The 21,000-nt window shown below is 34.7% G+C and overlaps 1 non-coding gene across 1 annotated transcript; it reads right to left on the reverse strand.

The window, feature by feature from the left end:
* Positions 1-806: 806 nt before the first annotated feature.
* LOC111560318 lies at positions 807-910 on the reverse strand. Its single transcript, XR_002742073.1, has one exon. It is a non-coding gene; the product is annotated as a U6 spliceosomal RNA (small nuclear RNA).
* Between the last annotated feature and the right edge of the window lie 20,090 nt (positions 911-21,000).

Below are 21,000 nucleotides of genomic sequence, written 5' to 3' on the forward strand. Positions count from 1 at the left end.
TTTAAAAGCCTAATCCATGGGTACTGAAAGAAAATAGAGGTCCGTCAGTCAAATGTCTAATTTCACAGAAGAGCAAACTGAGATATTTATTTTTGAAAGTATAACTCTCTTGGAGTATCTCTTAATTCTACTTTCTCTGTTCTCAACCTTTATTACTTGCCCTTGGCACAATATTTTGCCAAACTACAAATAAAATGATGTGACTGGCATATAATTATTATAACTGAAGAAAGAACAAAAAAAAACTTTATATTACATGTTAACTATGCTCACAAAGAGAAGGTCCTACAGAAACTGAGAATGACTTTCAGGAACTCTGCCTCCCTCCCATACTTTTCAATGTGAAATTTTCCCAAATTGAGAAAAAAAATCTAAAATTTAGAAAAAAATTTAACTATCATCTGGATGAAGTTCTAAATCCAGTTTTCAGATGATTTTTATTACAAAACAATTTTATTAAAATTTTAGATTTTTTTCTGATTCAAAGATATATACATATAAAATTTGTAAAAGAAAAAAGCTAATAAAGATAAATAAAAGAAAACAATCAGGCTCCCAACAGTACATTTTGATGCAGTTTCTCCCATTTATTCTTATGCCTATTGAAATAGTTTTCTTTTCTTTTCTTTTCTTTTCTTTTCTTTTCTTTTCTTCTTTTCTTTTCTTTCTTTTCTTTTCCTTTTTTCTTTTCTTTTTTCTCTTCTCCCCTCCCCTCCCTTCCTCTCCTCTCCTCTTCCTTCCTCTCCTCTCCTCTCCTCTCCTCTCCTCTCCTCTCCTCTCCTCTCCTTTTCTTTCTTTTTCTTCTTTTACATATGGAACCCTTCACAAATTTGTGTATCATCCTTGCACAAGGGCCATACAAAATTCTGTATCATTCCAATTTTAGTATACATGCTGCTGAAGCAAGCACTATTGACATAATTTTCTACATACGGATTTGTAATCTATTCTATAATTTAAACAAAATTTTAGGATAGTTTTTTCTATGTGCTTAATGTTCAATTTATTTTAAAAGGTGCGTAAAATTTTATTATGTGGAGATACCAGTGTGTGTGTGTGTGTGTGTGTGTGTGTGCGAGCGCGTGTGTGTGACCTCCACCTCCATCATTTATTCCAGAATTTTTTCTATTTGAAAGATAAGTTTTAAACATTTTTAGATAAAGTCTTTCCATTAAATTGTAAAGAATTACCTTCTTAGGAGGGATGCTTAGAAGGTACTAACATGCGGAAGGTCCATTTGCTTTCTATAATCTTTCACCAGTTTATACTCTCCCACTAGTGTGTGAGAATGCCCGCCTCACTTCAGTTTTGCCAGTAATGAGTCCTATAGACCAAATATTTGACAATAGCAGGCTCGAAAAGTCATTGGCTAATTTAAAAAAGCCAGTTAAAGTAGGAAGCATAAAACTTTTTTATATAAACTTGAAGTGCATATATGTACATTAACTTGCCTGTGTTGATATAGAGCCAAGGGCTTTGATTTATCGCTTTGCTGTCACCTGTCTTGTATAAACTACATCCATTTTACATCGCTGTAATTTTCAGTTTTTGTTTTTTTTTTCAAATGAAGCAAGAAATCAAGGATAGTGACAGAAAACTTCTGACCTTTGAAGGAAAAAAGTTACCTTCATTTTTGTGTGTGTGTTGTTTCATCCAAATTGGTTTTGACATAAGTTGTATTAGGTAGTTCACCTTTACTCATTTCAAAGCATGCAATTGAATGGATTAGCTAGCTTTTCAGGGGAGGGTAAATACAGCTAGGTGGTCTTCATGATCTTTTTATTTAGTGATGAACATACCCTATATCCCATTATTTTTGGAGTAGAAACTCCAATGTAAAGTACAATAAGATAAACGCTAAAAATGATATCCAGAAGGCCTCTTGTCTTTGTGTTATTGGGCACACAGCACAGTCTTGACTTGGGCAGATGGCTATGGTAAGAGCTTTGAGTCTGTACCTACTGCAAGAGGTATTCTCTTACTTTTCATCATAAATACGTTCAAAACTGATAATATATGTGAATACCATTATTTTCTGTAAAATTACTCTCTGGTACAAAGTTCTATGCATAATAATATATATTAAAAGACACACTGCCCACCTACACTTCATTGTGAAAGTCCGATAAGAGATCAACAATTCACTCTACTTGGAAGTAATCAACTTACTTATTATTCTCTGACATTTAAAAATATTTAAAGGGTATTGCGAATATTGCTGCAATAAACAGAGTAGCTCATATATCTTTTTTGAGTTAGTGATGTGTCCATTGATACACCAGTAGAGAATGAGGATGTAGTGTGTGTATATGTATATATATCTATACATATCTATATATACATATCTATATATATATACACATATACATATCTATATATACATATACATATGTGCATACACATATACATATCTATATATACATATACACATATACATATCTATATATACATATACATATGTACATACACATATACATATCTATATATACATATACACATATACATGTCTATATATACATATACACACTACACCGTCATAAAAAAGATGAGATCATGCCACTTGTGATAATGTGGATGGATCCAGAGAGTATTAATCTAAGTCAGATAAGTTAGAATCAGAAAGACAAACACCATATGAGTTCATTTATATGTGAAATCTAAAAAACAAAATAAATGCACAAACAAACAAAAAGCAGAATCATACCTCTAAACAAAGAGAACAAACCAATACTCAGCAGAGGGGAGGGGATGGGGTATTAGGCAAAATGGGTGAAAGGCAGAGGGAGATACAGGCTTTCAGTTATGGAATGAATAAATCACAGGAATAAAAGGCACAGAATAAGGAAAATAATAAATAATATTGTGGTAGTGTGGTATGGTGCCCAAAGGTAGCCACACTTGTGATGAACAATTTTATTTACTAAAATTATTTAAAGAGATTGTTAATTATTGCCAGGAGAAATGAGAAACTCTGTTTTAAAAATACTTTTGCCTATAACCAGAAAGTTTAGATTTTAAGAGTACTTAAAACTTTCTATATTTTACTGCTTAAGCCTGAACCATTCTATTTCTATTTTTTAATTAAAATTCTATGTTTTAAAATCCTTTCTTTTAAGCTGATGTTTATTTTGAGTGCAAGGTAGAGACCAAATGCAGTAGGGGTGGAGAGAGAGGGAAACAGAATCCCAAGCAGGTTCTGTGCTGTCAGTGCAGAGCTGGATGCAGGGCTCAGACTCACAAACCACGAGATCATGACCTGAGCCAAAGTCAAGAGCCAGACACTTAACTGACTGAGCCACCCAAGCATCCCTCTAAATTCTTATATTATTGATCAAGGTTAACTTTTATTGATATATGTGGATATAAAAGAAGAAAAACATAACTTTTAGCATTATATGGAATCAAAAATTTAATATTTAAAAAAATTTTCCCCACTTGTGCTTTATTTGTACCGAAACCCAAATGCTGAATGACTAATTGCAATTATTTTCTCAACAAGATCTTTTAAATATTTTCGGTGACTCATTTAACCACAAAAGAATGACAAGAAAGGTAAGTAGTGGAACTATTTATTCTTAAGCACTTATAAGTATAAATTTCATTATTAATTCCGAATACTTTCTTGTAGCATTTTTCAGAAGATCATCCAGATCTTTCAGAACTTGAAGTTCTGATCGATTTTCTTTTGCCTTATATCTATAGTCTTTTTACTAAGGGACGATCTAGAGTATTATTTATTTTTATGCATTCTGTTATTCCTGTTAAATGTAAATACCTGGGTAAAATGAGGAAAATGACAGTGCTGAGCTGGCAGGATGCCTGACCATTCCCCTGCAAGAAGTTGCTAGGTATGAGGAGGAACACAGTGGCCAAAAACATGGGCCAAAGAGAAATCCCTCTCCCTGGAGAAAGGCCACCGAGATCTGAGTGCTGCAGCCAGACTTTCGGGACTGCATCCTACTTCATCCTTAACGATGACCGTGATGGCGGTGACGATGACAATGACCATGACCGCTGGCACTGAGGAACTGTTATTAAACTGCAAGCCCCCAGCTAAAGGCTGTACAGCATTATGCCATTGAGGGTCTCACAGCAACTTCGTGGATAAGACATGGGTGAAGAAATTAATGATCGGAAAGACTAAGTACCTTGCCCAGTGTCTCACACGGAGCTGGCGATAGACCCAGAATTCTCATGGATTTTTGAGACCACACTCTTCTCGTTTTTCACTCTCTGTGTCTTCCAGCACATCATCGTCCTCTGCCAGGTTTCAGAAGCCGAAATGCCTCCAGACTTGGTTCTAAGCCCCCTTTCCTCACTCTCTATCTCCATTAAGGTAGGTTCAATGATTGATTGTGGACTAATAACTTCAAAGTGAAAAAGTCTCCCTCGATTTTATCTTTTTAGCTCCAAGTACATTTATCCCATGGTCATTGTGAAGATAAAATACATAGAAATTCATGACACTTGCGAGTATGTTACCTTACATGACAAGGATTTACAATTGTTATTAAATTAAAGATTTTGAAAAAAGGGAGATTATTCTGGGTTATCTGGTGTGCCCATTATAAGATACCTGATATGAAGGAGGCAAGAGTGTCAAAATCAGAGACAGATGATGGGATGATGGAGGCAGAGCTTGGAATGAAGTGCTTTGAAGATGAATAAAGCGGCCTGAGCCAAGGAGTACAGGGGGCCTCCAGAACCTGGAAAAGGCAAGAAGGTGAGTTCTTCACTGAAGTGTCCACAAGGAACACAGCCCTGCCAATACCTTGATTTTAGCTTGATCAGACCCATTTTGGACTTCTTTGTGTTCTTTTAAGCCACTAAGTTTGTGGTAATTTGTTACGACAGCAATAGAAAGCTTATAGTCTTAGAAACGATAACTTGTACTTACATGCTTCAGTCATATACTACTTAATACGTTAAACTAATGCCAAACAGTAGCTTTCATACAGTGAGGAACAATTCTTACATCTCAGTTTTGTAAATTCTTTATTATGCTTCTTCTCGTGACATTGGCCAACACGTATCCTCTTTTTGTGTGTCTTAAATTTTAATTTTTAAAAGGACATTAACTGGGGCCCTCTGCTGGCTCGGTGGGCTGAGCATCTGACTCGATTTTGGCTCAGGTCATGATCTCCTGGTTCGTGGGATGGAGCGAGCCCTGTGTTGGGACTGTCAGCACAGAGCCCGCTTGGGATTCTCTCTCTCTCTCCCTCTCTCTCTGCTCCTACCCCACTCATGTGCATGTTCAATCTCTCTCTCAACATAAACACTAAAAACATAATACAAATAAGAGGATATTAACTTATGAAAGCTTAATCATTATAGTCTTAAAGTGTTGTAGAATACTTTTATGAATTAAACTGCTTACATTTCAAAATAATTCAAGGAGAAATGAGATCTTGCAGAGGTATTTGTTTGTCAGAACAGATTTTGATTATAACCAGAATGTGAATAGTGAGCAGCTTCTCCATCATATTTAAAAATCACTTGTTCTTGGGGCATCTGGGTGGCTCAGTCAGTTGGGCAGCACGGGTCATGATCCCATGGTCTGTGGGTTCGAGCCCTGTGTCGGGTTCTGTGCTGGCAGCTCAGAGCCTGGAGCCTGCTTCAGATTCAGTGTCTCCCTCTCTCTCTTCTCCTCCCCCCATTGTGTTCTATCAAAAATAAATATACATTAAAAAAATTTTAAAAGTCAGTTATTCTTGTACTTGAAAGTCAATAAGAAAAAGGAGGACTTTAAAATGTGAAGAATTTTGTAAAGAAGATAGTGATAGTGAGAAATTATTAAGAAAAATATTCAAAAAAAAAAAGAAAGAAAAATATTCAGACCCAGAAGACTCAACACAATATTGAAGGACAAAAACAAAATTGGAGAACTGATGTTATCTGACTTCAAGATTTACTACTACTATAAAGCTACAACAACCCAGACAGTGTGGTACTGGTGAAAAACACAGAAAAATAGGTCAGTGGAACACAACAGAGAACTCAGAAATATATTTACATTCACAGAACTCAGAAATATATTTACAGTTAACGGATATTTCACAAAGGAGCAAAAAGCAACACAACAGAGCAAAGATATTTTTCTTAACAAATGGTGTGGGAACAACTAGACATCCACGTGTAAAAAAAAATCTAGACACATAATACACATCCTTCATAAAAATTAATCAAAATGTAGCTATGCTTAAATATAAAATATGAAATTATAAAACTCCCAAAATATAACAGAGGAGAAAAAGACAATACCTGAGGCACAATTCATGAAAGGAATAGTAGATAAGCTGGACTTACTTAAATCAAAACCTCTGCTCTGCTAAGGACAATGTCAAGAAGACAAACCACAGACTGTGAGAAAATATTTGCAAAAGACAATGTGATAAAGAATTATTGTCCAAAATATGCAAAGAACACTTAAAACTCAACAATGAGAAAGCAAGTAATCCAATTTAAAAATGGGCCAAAGACCTTAACAGACACTTTAACAAATAAAATGTAGTAACAGAGAATAAGTACCTGAAAAGGTGATTTACATCCTATGTCATTAGGGAAGTGAAAATTAAAAAACGAAAAACCCTGAGAAACTCCTACCCACCTATTAGAAGGACCAAAATCCAGAACACCCAGTACCAAATACTGAGGATATGGCACAACAAGAACTCTCATACATTGCTGCTGGGGATGCTAATAATATAGCCACTTTGGAAGATAGTGTGGTGATTTCTTGTAAAACTGAGCTTACTATATGATCCTATAATCATGTTTCTTGGTATTTTCCCAGAGAAGTTGAAAACTTTTGTCCATACAAATATCTGCACATGGATCTTTATGGCACTTGCATCTGTAATTTCCAAAATTCGAAAGCAATGAAGATGTCCTTCGGTAGGTGACTTGATAAACAAAATGGCACCTGAGAAATGAGCTATCAAGACATAAAAAGACATGGAGAAACTTAAGTGCATATTATTAAGTGAAATAAGCCAATCTCAAATGGCTGCATACTGTATATTCCAACTATGTGACGTTTTGGAAAAGGCCACATCGTGGAAACAATAAAAAGATTAGTGGTTGCCCAAGGTGTGTGTCTAGGGGGACAGATGAATAGTCAGAGCAGAGAGAATTTTTATGGTAGTGAAAATACTCTATGTGACATTGTAATGATGGATATGTATCATTGCACATCTTTCCAAACCCACTAATACAGTGAACTTGAGGGTAAGCTACAGACTTTGGATGATTATGATGTGTCAGTGCAGGTTCATTGTTGGTTAAAATGTACCATTCTGGTGAGTGATATTGATGATCGATCAGCGAGGCTATACAGGTATGGGAAATCTCTTTACTTCCCTCTCAATTGTATTTTAAATCTAAAGCTGTTCTAAAAAATTAAATAAAGAAAAAATATTCATGGAAGAATTTATATTTCAAAGTCTTCTGAAATAACTGTCCAGGAAAAAATTTTAATGTTTCCTATTTTCATCCTCTAAAAGCAATTGAGATTTTTTTTTTTTTGGGTGGGGGGGTAGCTGAGTTGTAGTTCTATCCATACAAGAAATAGCAAGCCATAACCCAGAAGTTTACTTCTAGCCTTATGATTAGATCCAATTTATATGTAATGGAGATTTTACATCAATTAACACCTAGTGCAGAATGAAAGCAATTTTTATAATAAAGTTTATTTATTTATTGTGATAGAGAGAGAGTGCACATGAGCAGGGGAGGGGCAGAGAGAGAGGAAGAGAGAGAATCCCAAGCAGGCTCCATGTTTTCCAGTATAGAGCCTGATGTCGGGCTCCATCCCACAAACTGTGAGATCATGACCTGAGCTGAAATGAGTCAGACACATACCCAACTGAGCCACTCAGGCTCCCCAAATGAGAGCAATATCAACTTGACCTCCACTCTGTGACTAATTTTAAAAGCAGAGTGATTTAAATGTTAAAACCAATTATTGGTGTTACTTAACCCCAAAACATCATATAATAGGTAGGGGCTTAATGATGAAAGCGCGCAAAATAAAGCTGACCAGATACATGAGTTTTTAAAGTTGCTGGTGTATAAAGCTTCTGGCTCCTGTATACAAATTATTTACAGTTATTTGTCTGATATATTTAATTCATTAGTGGTACTTACAGAATTATGTATTTTTATGATTTAACAGGGAAAAATAATCCTGTTTCAATGGATAAATTCTTACTCACCTTCATTCTCTAAATACACTAAAGTAGTGAAAACATCCAACTACTTTAAATAATGGATTTAAGTTTTTTGCAATTGTATTGGATGTGAATGAGCTTCTGTCTCTAAAATTGCATATATTGCTTTCTTACATTTCCCCATTTATACTGAACGTGTTTGTGTTAAAACAACTTATTATAGTTGAGCAATAATTGCTTTGAAGACATAATCTGAGATTAGACATTTTCAATTAAATATGAATTTTCAGCAGGGACAAATTATCCAAAATTGATTAAATAGATATGATATTAACTTTTGCTTCTCAATTTCAATCCTGCATTAAAAAGCATGTGAAGAATTACTGACATAAAAATGCAAAACATAACTGTACACAAGAACTTGAATTTGTATTCATACACACACATATAGATTGGTATATGCCAAATTTATGTATAGAGTTACATAAATATGCATGCATGTAAATGTGTTTTATTTTAAATATACAAAGAATTTATAATCAAATAATCACTAGTCAAATAAAAATACTTGATAAGTACATAATTAAACAATATTGATGTATTCAAGTGTGCTCATTGTTCTTGTAATAATTATGACCTGCATGACACTTAGTTTCCCCTATGTCATAACTCCTACATTTATAACATTTTAATTTTTTAATTCTCTCAATAATTATGAGAAATATATTAAAATATAGACTGGATTTAAAAAAATAATTAGAAGACAATAAAGAAAAGATCTGAAGAAAAATGTATCAAATACATAAATATCTATCTTCCTTAAAATATCTGCATCATTCACATACATAATAGAAAAACAATCAAATCAGTAGACAAATGAACAGAAGACACAAATGAACAGTTTATAAGTACAGAATTTGTTTTGACCATCCTTAAAGAGAGAGAATCATACGGGCACTTGGGTGGCTGAACCAGTTCAAGTCTCTGACTGATTTCAGCTCAGGTCATGATCTCAAGGTTTGGGAGTTCTGGCTCTGGGTAGAGTTCTGTGCTGACAGCATTGTGTCTGCTTGGGATTCTCTGTTTCCTCTCTTTATGCCTCTCCCCCACTCATTCTCTCTCTCTCTCTCTCAAAAATAAAAAAAATAATAAAAACAAAACAAGGAATAGAATCCTAGTAAGATCATTCACCCAAGCCAAGTTTTGCCCATGAATTTCTAGTAGATGTCAGGTGGCAACATAAAACACTGTTGAAGGTTCATGTTTGTGGTAACAACTTTCCATTTCAGAGCCATCAGAGCCTTACTGTTGTGGTAATGAAAAAGGGAGTAAGCACATAGCAGAGCAGGTAGCTTTTCTGGTAATTTGGCTTGTGCTATTGTTTTCCAGCTTAGAGACTGTCGGTAGGCAATGCCAGATACCCATACACCATTGCCCATTGCTACTCTACATTTTCTTTTTTTTTTAATTTTTTTTTTCAACGTTTATTTATTTTTGGGACAGAGAGAGACAGAGCATGAACAGGGGAGGGGCAGAGAGAGAGGGAGACACAGAATCAGAAACAGGCTCCAGGCTCTGAGCCATCAGCCCAGAGCCTGCGGCGGGGCTCGAACTCACGGACCGCGAGATCGTGACCTGGCTGAAGTCGGACGCTTAACCGACTGCGCCACCCAGGCGCCCCTACTACTCTACATTTTCAAAGCATTAGTAAATATTAGCAGCTTCCAATGGGAATAATAATTCAATCAAAATAAGCCAGATCCTAAAGCTATTTCTTTATTTTGTGAATTTTCCAGAGCTTCTAAAGCTTCTCTTCGAGCAGTTTTAACATTCAACCTTACATAAAGTACTTTGATAGCTTAGGTTACCTTTCCATTGAGCGTATGTTTCACTGTCAGTTTGGGGAACAGTAAAAAAATTAGTTATTTGTTACAAATACCTGTGATGTGCCAGACACTGTGCTAAATGATGTACCTGTATTATTTCATCCAATCTTCCTAGTAGTCCTATAAGGTAGGTACATACACAATTTTTTTTTTTTTTTTTTTTTTTTTGCCAATGAAGAATGGGACGCATAGACTGCTCAAATTTACACAACTGGTTAAGTGTAGAGCTGGACAGTCAGATTCCAGATCTGACACACCATTGTAGTCCTCTGGTACCATGAATCCACTCATACAAATAGAAAAACTATTCAAATAGAGGTTTGATGAACTTCATCAAGAGTCAGGCAGAGTCAAGCCAGTTCTTAAGACATCCGTATTCCAGTGCTCACATTCTTAATCACTACCCCATCCCCCCTCTTAATTTAGGTATTCTTCCCTGGGAAGAGGAATTAGTGATCAAGCTAGTTTGTAATGCTAAGACACATTTAACATTTCCGAACTAATCACATCAGTTTGTTCTGAATAGAAAAATGAGCAAATATCTGAATTTCTTCCTCTAGGATACTCTAAGAGAAAGATTTATTGAAATGTTTTTTTTATTAACTTTTTATTAATGTTTATTTATTTTTGACAGAGAGAGACAGACAGACAGACAGAGCATGAGCATGAGAAGGGGAGGGGCAGAGAGAGAGGGAGACACAGAATCCGAAGCCAGTCTCCAGGCTCTGAGCTGTCAGCACAGAGCCCGATGCAGGGCTCAAACCCTCAAACTGTGAGATCATGACCTGAACTGAAGTCAATGCTTAACTGACTGAACCACCCAGGCGCCCCTGAAATGTTTAAAAACAAAACAAAACAAAACATAGAAACATCCTTAATTTTAAGTTTACTTATTTATATTAACAAAGTTAATCACACCTTCAAATTTAAACCCTGTTGTCACAGGTTCAGAATTATTTCCCATGCATTATTGTGCCAAAAATTACATGGGGAAATTTCTCTCCCATTAAGTTTTTTGGAAGATTTAAAGTTATAGAGTAGCTACATCCTAATAGAGGCATTTGTGAACGTATTACCAGAATCATTGGTTGTTAGAGAAGGAATAGGGTAAAAATATCAATCTAAATAATCTACCTTAGGGTGATATACTTGAAAAAAATGGTAGTTACACAAAAAATGTTCCTTGCTACGTATCTCAGCATCATTAGCCACTGTTGTAGTTCCATGTTTAGGATATCTGACATATGAGGTTACATGAGGTTATATGAGGTTATATGAGGTTTGATGTGGGGGAAGCACCCTTTGGATGTATGCCTATTTCCTAATATTTACCTTACATCAGCTGTGAAAGTGATCCAATGGTTCAGGTTCATTTGATAGATACAACAACTCTGGCTGACATCTGGTCCAATTATTTGTGGTCAAGTATGTAATTTCTTTCTTTCTTTCTTTCTTTCTTTCTTTCTTTCTTTCTTTCTTTCTCTTTCATTCACTTTCTTTCTTTCCTTCCTTCCTTCCTCTCTCCCTCTCCTCCCCTCCCTCCTTCCTTTATTCCTTCCTATCTTTCTTTTTCTTATTTTTATTAAAACTTTAGATTGAGATATAAACAGTAATAATATCTTTTGCAGACATTTTTATAAAAGTATAATTGGAAGGCTGTGATACATTCTAAAGAACTGGACATTTTAATAAATTGTTAAGTTTAATTTTTGCTGTGAATTTCTAACTTGTAATAAAAAAATCCCTTCAATATGTCATTGTGAGTATTATGTTACTTTTCATGTGGTGCAAAAATGTTACTTTGAAATTTAGCAGCATCTTGACCTGTTGACATGATAATAATACTAGGAGTTAAAGTTAAAAATTTGAAATTGTAGCTCTAAAAGGTAGAAAGTTCTAGAGCTAATAGAAAAGTAGTAGAAGTCTATAGTTGTCATTATTCTTATAATTCCTTTACATTTTTGTTAATTTATATCACTCTTATTTGGTAAAGAAAGTGCCCTTTTAAAAAAAAATTCAGCTGTTATTGGACTATTTTTGATAGTGCTAAATACTATTTCCAAAGTCGTTAACATTTATGGTTCTTAGAGAAACATAATTATGTTTGAAGTATTTGAAGGCTGTTTTTTTAAGTGATATAAGTTTCATTCCATGCTTTTGATTCTACATTTCACAGTCCACCTTCTTGTTAACAGATATCTGCATGTATTTTAAATATTTCATGACCCCACTACTGTTGACTCGATTATTACTGAATGTCTAAACCAGCTCTATTGAAAACTTAATTTGTGTTTGTTTTCTAGTTTCCTATATTGAGGAATTCCATCAGAAACTCTTCAGAACTCATATTTTTTATAAACCAAGGGCATACATGACATATCATAGAACCTATTAAATTTGAATAATGATTTTATTGTAAGATATATGATTTAACTCTTGGGACTACACATGAGATATACATTTATTTTAATAAGAAATTGGTTCTCACTTATTTGATTGACATTTTAATTTAATTTTGGTTTATTAAAAGTCTTATCTAGAATAGAGTAATTGTTGAGTGCATATACATTTCTATTTTGAAAGGGTTTTTTTTTTCTTTTGGACCAATTCGTTAGAAATTAAAATTAAATCCTGCAACTAGAAGGCACATGCCTAAAAGTAGACTAAGATACTTCTTGACCATGGAGTGTTTGATTTATAAGAAATGATATTACCAAATGCATTAAACGAAAATGTAAAAAAAAAAAAACAACTTCCTAAAACCCAAAGTATTACTGAAATTCAAAGTCCATTTTATTCTTACATTTAATTTTAGATTTTGATAGATAAAACTAAGATAAATCTTCAATTACTTGAACATCAACATTTTTATAATCTCTTTTCATAGTAATAAAATATGTAGGAAATTATTTTGGAAAGGGTAAGAATTTGCAGCATCTAGGAGTCTTTTAAACTTCACAAAAACTGTATAGCAGGTGGGTTACCTGCATGTGTAATCATTTCTAATTATTCTTAAGTATTCACTGTAAAGTCAGATTTCATTGCTGAAAGTCTCCATAGCAACGGAGGAATAAAAATGTCTGCTTCAGTGGTTCTTAAATAAAATATTATTTCATTATGCTTTCAGAAATATATGTAGGAAAAATAATTCTCGTTTTATAAAAATGGGTGATTTCTGTGCATGAAGAAAGGGCTCCCTTGTGCCGAAACAAACCTTTTCATACTTACATAATGCACTGGTTTACCTTTTTCTATGACACTTTCCATTTCTCAATCTTCCTCAAGATTTTCCTCTATAACCTGCCTTCTCTCTAAGCTACATTCATTGCTTCCTTCATCTTAGCTCAATTCAATATCACATGATTATCTCCATAGATACTGAGATAGGTTTAGACAGATTCAATATACATTCATGATGAAAAGTACAAAAATGGGAATGGAAAGACATTTTTTTAACATGATTATATACCTCCACTACCATTATATATCCCCGTTACTACTTTTTAGTAGAAATATTTTTAGCCAGGACAATTAAATGAGAGAAATCAATTATAAACACTAAATTGGATAATTTAAGGAATAAAACAGTCTCTATTGGTGGATAATATGATAGAATACCTAGAAACTCCAGAGAATTGATGCTAAAACTAAGCCAAATGTTAATGAATTGAATGAGTTGACCAGGATATAAAATTATCACATAAAATCAACAGTCTTCATAGACACAAATAATAAATAGAAAATAGAACGTTAAAGATAATTATGTTCAAGACTGCAACAAAGATTGGGGTGCCTGGATGTCTCAGTCGATTAAGTGTCTGACTTCGGCTCAGGTCAGGATCTCACAATTCACAGGTTCGAGCCCCGTGTCGGGCTCTGTGCTGACAGCTCAGAGCCTGGAGCCTGCTTCCAATTCTGTGTCTCCCTCTCTCTGCCCCTCCCCTGCTCACACTCTCTCTCTTTCTCTCTCAGAAATAAACATTTAAAAAAAGTTTATTAAAAAAAAAACACTGCAAGAAAGATTAAATATAAAGACATAAATTTAACAAGACATGTGCAAAATCTATATGAGGAAAACAAATTTAAACCTCTTTAAATGTATATGAAGAGATAAGTAGAATAGATAAAATAGAAAGTCCAAAATTAAACTGAAATACATAAAGAAATTTAACATATGAAAAACTTGTATTTCAGTTTACCAGAGTAAAGACTGACTCATTAATAAATGGTGATTTGACAAGTAGGTAGCCATATGGAAGAAGTTAAAATTTAATTTATCTCATACCATATAAAAGATTACTATGAATGGATTAGGTATATAAATGTAAAAAAAAAAAATGAAGCCATGATCTACCACAAGGAAACATTCCTGAATTTCTCTTTAGTTTTAGTATTGGGAAGGCTTTCTAGTGTTACAAAATTCAAAGGCATTAAATGAAAAGATTGTTGTATTTGACAACATAAGTTAAAAATGGTTGTATAAAAAAGTCTTAAAAAAATATAAGCCTTGTGGCAAACAATTACAACATATAAAACATCCCAAGGGTAAATGTCCTTTTTATTATTTTTTTTTTTTATTTTTTTTTTTTTTTTATTTTTTTTTTTCAACGTTTATTGATTTTTGGGACAGAGGGAGACAAAGCACGAACAGGGGAGGGTCAGAGAGAGAGGGAGACACAGAATCGGAAACAGGCTCCAGGCTCCGAGCCATCAGCCCAGAGCCCGACGCGGGGCTCGAACTCACGGACCGCGAGATCGTGACCTGGCTGAAGTCGGAGCCTTAACCGACTGCGCCACCCAGGCGCCCCATAAATGTCCTTTTTAAAATGAAGGGACAAAGGACCAGGGTCCTGATAGAAAAATGAGAAAAAAAAAAATAGAAAAAAATTAAAGATAGTTAAAGAATTCACAAAAAATATTCAAATAATTTATAATGAAAGAAGTAACATTTTTAAAATGCTGAGATCCTATTATCACCTGATGTGTAAATATTATGTATGTAAATATTAAATTTTGTCAGTAAGGCTGTGGAGAAATAAGCTCTCATATATTGTTAATCAGAATGAAATTGGTAAAACCCATTTTTCACCAAAGTTGGTAATACCTAACAAAACTACCTATGCACTTACTCTGCAATCCAGAAACTTTTAAAAACATACACTAAAGATACACCTCCAATAATAAGAAGACACATATGTACAAGGTTATTCACTGCAGCATTATTTGTAATTGCAAAATGTAGGAAACAAATTAATACTCATATACAGGAAAGAGATTGGAGAAAATATGGTCATCCAAACAAAGGAGAACAATACAACTGCACAAAAGAATAACAAAGATTTGTATGAATTGATATGGAGTGACTTGTAGGACTTATTTTGTTTTAATGTTTACTCATCGTTGAAAGAGAGAAAAAGACAGTGTGAGTGGGCAAGGGGCAGATGAGAGAGGGAGACACAGAATCTGAAGCAGGTTCCAGGCTCTGTCAACACAGAGCCTGATGCCGGACTGGAACTCATGAACTGGGAGATCATGATCTGAGTCAAGGCTGGACGCTCCACAGACTGAGCCACCCAGGTGACCCGTAGGACATATTTGTAAGTGAGACAAGCAAATTATACAGGAAACTATTGTGTACTATCTTTCATGTAAGAAATGAGGGGAAATAAGAAAATACACACATACTTGCCCATTTTTGTGAAATAAATATAGGAATGCTAAACCAAGAACTGAGGAGATTGTTTATCTCTAGAAAGTGGGTGAGAAATGGTTAGAAAGGAGAAAAGAGTGAGAACAGGGATAAGGAGAGAGTAACACTCCCCTGAATATATCTTTTTGTATATTTCTGATTCTTAGATGTACAATAATGCTTCATAGATATACAGTAATGCTTCATAGATATGTCAACTACTCAAAAATTAGCCAGATAAACTGCTATGTGGGGGAAACATATGACATGGAAACAATAGCAAGTGAACCAAATTGAATTACAAATGATAACCTAATCACACTGAAGGAGTACTGAAAAACAACGAACCTGGTAATTTACAAAACATCAATTGTTTACCTTTAAGGCCAAAGGCAAAAAAGTGCTCTATACAACTGCTCCAATCTAATTAGTAAATGTGTTTCTCATTGGGTATATGTTAACAACTTTGAAACTATGCAATGTGCATACTAGAACTGAAAAGAAAAAAAAAAAAGGACATATATATTCATCGCATGCAGGTAGAGCTGAAATGCTCACTTTTGGGGAAAGTAATTACATATAGGGAAAGGGGAAGAGCTAAAATAAACACTACGGTGTTTCACTGGAATCAGTTATCAGTATAAACTTATTGTCTTAACAGTTACAGAAGTAGATAATGTAGAAATACAGATGTCAGGATGTGGCTTGGGTTAACATCTATACGTATATTCCTACCTCCATTGGCTGAGGGCACTATGAGTAATTACACCCAGCAGCAATGAACACATTTATAATCCAGTTCTTGGAAGTACTTAATAAAAGATGTGAGCTTTAAAAAAATGTCAAAGCCATCTGGAAGGAGTTAGAAAGGCCAAAGCTGGAATAATTTGAGAAAATAAAAGATAATTATATTGGTTTTTAACCCACATAATAAAATAAATATCCAAGAGGTTTTTTTTTTTTTTTTGATGTGAACAACTAATTGAATAATTATATAAATGGAGGACGAGGAATATTTTTTCCTTATGGAAGAATTTCAATTAATAAAATGCAGGGGGAGAGAAGAAAATAGAAAATCACCATTAGGCGAACACGATGCTTGCGGCAAACAAGTCCATTGATGGATGCTAAAAGTGTTGGGCAAAATTTGAAGAGAATCGGTATCTTTACGTAGTGCCAAAGATATCGCTCTTCTGAAGGTATTTATATGGAAGAAAAAAAAACAGTAACTTTCTGGAAGGGAAACCCTGCAGACACCCCTTTAGCCAAATTGACAAAATTAACATCACCAGTATTAAGAAATATTGACATTACGACTCCTATTACATGACGCTCTGAGACGCACACAGCATCATGTGCATGCTAGTCTTGCCAAAATTATACGTAACATTCCTTTTTGTCGTGAGAAAGCATCAGAAAAACCCAAATTGAGGGACATTCTGCAAAATAACTCACCTCTATTCTTCAAAATGTCAAGATCATTAAACATAAGAGGAAAGACTGTGTAATTGTTACAGGCTGAAGGACATGAAGGGCAAATATCAGCGAAATAAAATGTGAGATCCCACATATGATTCTAGAACAGAGATACACTAGTGGGGAAACAGGGGAATTTCAAGTAAACTATACCAGTGTTAGTGGCCTGGTTTTCATAATTGGACTGTGGCAATGCAAGATGTTAACCTGAGGAGGAGCTGCATGCTCTTTTTGCAACTTTTCTAGAAGTCTAAAACTGGTTTAATGTAGAAAGGCAAAAAGGAAAAACTTCAAAAACACTCCTCAAGCCACATTATTGAATAAATTGCTGAGATTATTTTTTCCTGATGCTACTTTGTTTACTCTAATGAAATCTGTGAAATTCCTTTCATAGTGTTCTCTTTTTTCTGAAAACACCAGCATTTTTCTAGCTCAATTAGATTGGCTCCTCTCTTCCAGAAACCCCTCAATTCTTCCTCTCAATCCATAAAGAAAACTTTCTCTGCCGTTTACATTGAAGTTCCTGCAACTTATCTGGTAGCTTTGTCTATAATTCCCTTAGTATTATCCACATCATAAAATCCTTCTTAATGATTATTTTTCTAAATTCAAAGTTTACTCTTTGTTGCTTTATGTAAGTTTTTATTTGAGTCATTTAAATCACTTCCCTACATACATGAACTAGTAGATACCTATGAAATTTTGGCCATAAAAGCATCTTCTTCTTTAGGATTTCACTATATGAATGAAATACCAAGTATCTGTGCTATGAAGTCTATTCATCTGACTTTCATTAAGCCCTTTGCCATCACTATTTCCATATATGCTGTGTGTCTTACATCAGTTTTGGACCTTCCCTTCTTATTGTAGATTTCTGAAGGTCGTTAGTATAAGAACCAGAGATACATTGGGCTTACTTGAAGCCAACCATTTACTAGATTATGGAAGTTCACGGCTCTGTTTCCTTGGAACCTGCCAAATTCCTGTATATTCATGTGATCCGTGGACTTTCACAAGAAAAAAAACTCTCTTGCTAGATCCTCTATCAGTTGTTCTGTAAATTCCTTATCTTGGGTATTTCTTCCCAATAACTACCAGATTTAGTGACAGATTCTTAATTTTGTTCTTGAATACTTTGCATACTTTCATACTTGTTTCATACTGGCATATGGTGACCACAAGTAAGCAATAGTTTGTGTAGACATCCTCTGGAGACATTTTCCTTTTGATCCTAGATCATTAATTTCCAACAGTTCACAATAAGAAAACCTTGATTGCATGCATTCCTGGACACCAAAAACAGGGCTAAGATCACAGTGGACAAATAACTTATCTGCTTCCAAGGTCAGTGATATCATGTCTAATGCTAGTCTTATTTCCTGTTGTAATAGACATTGGTTATCCCTCAGTAATCTTTCAGTGTAGTGGCTAGATTTTGCTAGGTTATGTTGCAGTAATAACATTAAGATCTCAGTGGCATATGAAAATGCAGGTTTAATTCGCATGGTTGTTTCATATTGTGATTTTACTTTACTTCTCTCCACTTAGGGACCCAGGCTAGATGAAGAGCCACAATCTAGGGCAGTCTTGGCACAATGAAAAGAGCAATGGCAGCACCACTTGGCATTTCATAAAACTTCTCAGAAATACTACATATCATATTTACTAGTTACTTCTTGGCCAAAGATAGCTACTTGACTAAGCCTGACATCCTGTAAATGGACTCAGTAGAAGAGGGGATAATTTGACACTAATACAACCTAGTACAGTTGGCCTCTTAATTAAACATAGTTGCTTTTCTTCCTACACACAGAAAATACACTCAACCACTTTCCAGAGGTGTTAACCCCACAGTCCCAGTTTCAGGATATTGTGATAATCTTAACATTGTCTCTGTGTGGATCCTTTTTGTCTGTAGACCTATTAAAGTTAAAGACAATTATTCTGCTTCCTCTCATACAAAAAAAAAAAAAAAAACAAAAAAACAAAAAACAAGAGTTGAACAGATCCAGAAAACTATAATTAACACTCCTTTTTAGGAAGAACAGTGTAGACACAGGGCCCTAGTACACAGCAATTCTGGAGTCCATTTGGAAAATATGAGGGCTCTACCCTAAGCATGGGCAATTTTCTTTGGTTAAACCCCAGTTCTGCTCTTGTGGACTAGCTCCTAAATCCATAGTTTTCTATGACTCCTGACTCCACCTTCTGAAAGATATTACTCCGCTTAAGTGCAAATGAGAAGACATTGGAGGATATGTTATTTTGGAAGAAAGCAGAGATTTTTAACCTGCTTCCTATTTATAGAAGTTTGGGGGCAGGGGCATCCCAAAGACTATTTTAAGTCTTGGAGAGGACAGTCTCTTGGTTCAGCCAAGTGGTTCTTTAGACAGTAACACTTTCTCAAAAACTTGGTCAGATTTTTATCTATGCGATTCCAGTCAGTTCTGTTTGTCAATAACCTCACAATTCTTTACAAGATACAACTCAGTTATAGGCTTATTAAGATTTTCAATTTATAGATAGTCCCATATACTGCTTTTCTTACTCTAGGTAATGATGCTTTATTTATTTTTTAGTTATAATCTCCATTTGATATCATGTAACTAAAATACTGAACTACAGAACTTAACACTAATTACACATTTAAAGAGTATAGGAATGGCAAGGAGAGAAAACAAATTGTTAAACAGATACAAACAGATACTTGTCAAAGTAAAGGAGGGGAGTGAATCTTCCTTAGTTCTCATTTCTGCAGCTGGTCACAGGGCCATTGTTGGTATTTACAACATTCCTTTCCTTTCTACCAGCCATTTCCTGCATACTTTTGTCTCAATCAGTGTCTTATCTAGTGAAGTGATTCAAATCTCATTACCTGGTCAGGGGGCCCAATTTTTTTTTTCAATTTTTTATATTGAAATAATGCAAAAACTGCAAGAAAAGTACAAAAAACCCTCCCATATGTCTTTTACCCAGATTCACCAATTACTGACATTTTTTGTCTCATTTACTTTTTCATTGTCTCTCTCTATATTTATATGTACATATGTACGCATACTACATTTTTACTAACCATTCAAGAGTTAAACTGGAGACTTTATACCCCTTTACCACTAAATATTTTAGCAGATACTTTCTAAGAACAGGGGCATTCTCTTACATAACCTTGACACAGTTATCAAAATTAATAAATGTATTGTTAATAAAAGACTATGAGCTGATCCAAATTTTCAGTCCTCAAGCTCCTGTGTCATTATTGGCCTTGCTTCTTTGACTTTCTGTATCTTACCATTAACTTTTATCATAAGATCTGCAAGTATTATTGTGTGTTTAGAGAATCTCCTGGGTTGTAGACACATGCCAGTATATTTATGCCTCTCATTGCTTGTTGGCCAAACTATTAACAGAGGTTACCTCTACGTGATGAGATGATGGTGGATATTCCTTGCTTTGTGTGTGTATGTGATTCTATACGTCTCATTTTTTCCATTGAACATGTAGTTTCAATAGAATTAGAGAAAAAGTATTTTAGAACAATACCCCACTACAGAATAATTCATGAATCAAAGGTGAAGAAAACACAACATTGCAAGTAGAGGTGTTTTTCAACCCAGCTTATTGTCATTGTTGCTGTCACTTCTTAAACCATATTTTTTTAATACCACTCTGCTCCCTCTGGGTACCAGGTCAGCCACCACCTGTCTCCTTTCTCCCTTTCCCCCCACTCAGTCCTGCCCCCCTTCCACCCCCCTACCAAGATTTTTCAGGCTTAGCTACCTAC

The sequence above is a fragment of the Felis catus genome, chromosome B1, assembly GCF_018350175.1.
Source record: "Felis catus isolate Fca126 chromosome B1, F.catus_Fca126_mat1.0, whole genome shotgun sequence".
Classification (NCBI taxonomy): Eukaryota; Metazoa; Chordata; class Mammalia; order Carnivora; family Felidae; genus Felis; species Felis catus.